This window comes from Azolla caroliniana, unplaced genomic scaffold (assembly GCF_043228905.1).
Source record: "Azolla caroliniana isolate FFs.n. ecotype wild unplaced genomic scaffold, voAzoCaro1.0.p SCAF_8, whole genome shotgun sequence".
Taxonomy (NCBI): Eukaryota; Viridiplantae; Streptophyta; class Polypodiopsida; order Salviniales; family Salviniaceae; genus Azolla; species Azolla caroliniana.
In genome coordinates this window covers 17764831-17768246 of record NW_028230443.1, presented here as the reverse complement: position 1 = coordinate 17768246, position 3416 = coordinate 17764831, and the positions used below count along the sequence as shown (strand labels likewise).

Sequence of the window (3416 nt, the reverse complement as noted above, 5' to 3'; positions counted from 1 at the left end):
GAGTCAAGCTCTCACTTACCACTGCGTACAATCCGGAGGCGAATGGAAAGGTGGAGCGCGGACACGGACCAATCGTCAAGGCGTTAGTTCGGGCATACGGAGGTCAAGTCGGGAACTGGCCGTGGCTGTTGCCTTACGCGTTGTGGGCGGACCGAACTACGCACAGTTCGGTAACCGGATTCATGCCGGCAGAGCTCATGTTTGGGCAGAAGCTGATCATACCGATGGAACGTACGATCTCCTCATGGGCAACCGTGGACTGGAGAGACGAGACGAGCCGGGAGGAACTGTTGACGGCGCGCATACGGTAGCTCGAGCGAAGACCGGAGGACGTGGAGCAGGCTGCGGAAAAGCTTCGGGTGGCAAGGACGAGGAACAAAGCCCGGTTCGACCGGACGCACCGGCTCCGACCGAAGAAGATCGAGGAAGGCGACTGGGTGCTAGTCTACGACAACAGCCTCGACAACCAGCACCGAGTGACACGGAAGTTCGCAAGAAGGTGGTTCGGGCCTTACGTGGTACAAAGCGCCAACGACAACGGGACGTACCATCTGGCGGAACTCGACGGCACGAGAATGGCGATACCGGTAGCTGGGAAGCGGATCAAAGCGTTCAAGAAGCGTCAAGACGACGAGCCGGATCCGGATAACCTGGACCGGGACGACGAACGATCCGAAACCGAAGAAGAACCGACGGGTGGGGAATAAAGGCTGGACCGGTTTTCTCCGTCCCAACTCAATTTGGCGCATGCCGATGGATGCGCGGTTAGGTGGTGTTACGGGCATGACCATATAATATCCCGTGGTGAGAATTGTCGTAGTATTCTATACACGTGGATAAGTGTGAGGGTTAAACAAAGAGTCTAAAGAAGGGGAGGATTACTTTTAATCCTCGGGATTGAGACAACCCATGAGGCCAAGTGTGAACATGGCTGGGGCCCTTGAGAATTACTATAAATAAGAGGCCTAGCTACCCTCATTGGAGCATGCATTGACTACGTCGAGACTCTGTCCGTGAGTGGAACGACTCTTGTAGCAAGCGCGCTATCATCCAGGTACGACTCAACGCCAAGGTGGTGGTATGGGACGCCGATCGAGGCTCGAGTCCGTCTCGATCCCTTCGCTCGGGGGTGGTCGGGTGGATCGGCACCCTTCTTTCTCTCTTTTCTCTCTATTCTTTCTAGATCTATCATTGATATATCCTTATTTTATGCTTACTTTAGTACCTAATCTCTAATATTTGGTATCAGAGCATATGTACTAACGTTTCTTTTGGTTTTCTTTTTGTCTTCGCGTGGGATGGCGATTGATCGTTGTGCGGTCGCCTTCATGCAGACAAGGATTAGCGAAAGAACTTCGGTAAATTTTCCTTAATTTTTTTTATCTAATTTTTCTTCTCCCTTCTATACATGTGTATACTTAATATGTAGTTTTTTTTTCATATATTCAATGATGTTGAAGTGGTATTTAATTGGTTATCGTTTGACATATAAATCATATGTGATGAGTGTCGTATGCGTACGAGGTTACTACCTCAATTGCGTATTACGTTCACGAACATATGTTACGTTCGCGTACGAGGTCAATACCTCGATTCGTTCGAAATGATATGCGTTGGGTTTAGTATGCGTAAGAGGTCAATACCTCAATTGCGAATTACGCTTAACCTTATTTTCGGATGTTTCGTGTGCGTAGAGGTATATGCCTCGATTACGTATCCCGAATACATCATTGTTGGCTATATAAAAAAAACGATTCATTTAGTATACGCATATGTGGTCACTTATATACGTCTCTGATCGTATATATGTGATATATTGACATATGTGTATATTTTAGATTACGTGATTCATATCAAATGTTTTCCTACTTGGGGAGAGGATTTTGGTGGCCGTCCTCACATTTTTGTGAGAATGGCGTTGTCACCATCCCTTTTATCAACAATTTTTATTGTTGAAATTCCCGTTGGTCACTTTGATATTTCGTTACGTAACGAACCTCGTATAGCCAAAATGATGTTGAATACGTCGGGCTTGATCCACATCAAGTAGGGTCGCTCTAATGACACACGTATCCAACATCTCCCCTCGTTACATGGATACGATGCCACCATGAGCTCGTTCTTACGAGTGGCATTCGTAATGACGTGACCATGTGATGGGCCACATGAGCCTACGAAGACACAAGGGCTCATTCGGCTTGACCATTAGGTTACACTTTGGCATATGCCATCGTAATTACGAGGCTTGAGGTTAGGTAGCGTACAACCATAGTGGGTAATAAATGAGGGAGAAATAAGGCCACTTGACCTATATGTTTCTTTTAAACAAAAACATATAGGGGCAAATGCCTCGCATATCTCGAATACGCCTCAAACATTAAACATTCAAGACGTGCAATCTACTTGGTTGGCTCAAGTGTTTAATGTATTTGTCCTCGAGGTCTCGAGTTCAAATATGACCAACACCATACAACATCGTTGATACATATGACTATAATACATGTTTAGACTTTAGGTCTAAGTGCACTTCGGGGTCCTCGTAATAGGACTTAAAGAGCCGAAACCACATACGTGGGCACAGAAACATAGTTTATTGTTAACATTTTTTTCGTGTATAAACTATTCATGACGCGAACATACATGGTTGAGCCTCGGGGAGCCGCCATGAAAAAAATCGATATAGAGATCAGGGAAAGGCATTCATTTGTCACCCCCATGGTTTTTAAAACACCTCTGTGTTACCATAGTAACCTGATCTTGAACCTCATCTCATACGTCTAGAGGGGTATTGACGTGAGATCATGATATCGATTAATGTTTGCCCATGATATGTTTACACCACGACAAGATGTTATGACTATTTGTCTGACCTTATCTTATTTCTTTGCCAGAAATAATCATTCAATGGCTCAGAATAACGACCCGATGCCCTCCGCTCAAGCGGAAAGAACTCAAGGAAATCCTCCTGGGACAATGTCCATTGAGGCGTATATTTTACAAGTACAACATTTCCTTAGTTCAACCGCGCAGCAGTTGACCGAATTTCGGCAATCTCAAAGTGCTCTCGAGGCACGAGTCATTAGTCTCCAAAATGAGATTAATAGACCTGATGAGCGTCAGGGTGAACCATCATTTGTCGTAAAGCCATTTACGGGAGATAAAAAGGAAAGAACCGAAGAAGCAATCTGCACGTGGCTGGGCCGATGGGAGTCTCATTTTGAGCTCTATCCCACGCCAGATAGTACGAAGATTGCATATGTCGGCCGAGAACTAGGGGGTAAGGCCGCCGCTTGGTGGCGTGGGCTCCGAACTTTGGGGAGATTGCCCGAGACCTGGACAGACTTTGTCACAGTTTTCAAGGGTCAATTTCTACAACCTCCCTCTCGAACCGAGGCAGCACAAGCTTTAATGAACCT

The 3416-nt window shown here is 46.1% G+C and overlaps 1 long non-coding RNA gene across 1 annotated transcript; it reads left to right on the top strand.

Annotated features, from left to right (window-relative positions):
* The first annotated feature begins 991 nt into the window (after positions 1–991).
* LOC147861175 (uncharacterized) lies at positions 992–3197 on the top strand. Its single transcript, XR_015530139.1, has 3 exons — positions 992–1054; positions 1335–1358; positions 2892–3197. It is a non-coding gene; the product is annotated as an uncharacterized LOC147861175 (long non-coding RNA).
* The last annotated feature ends 219 nt before the right edge of the window (positions 3198–3416 follow it).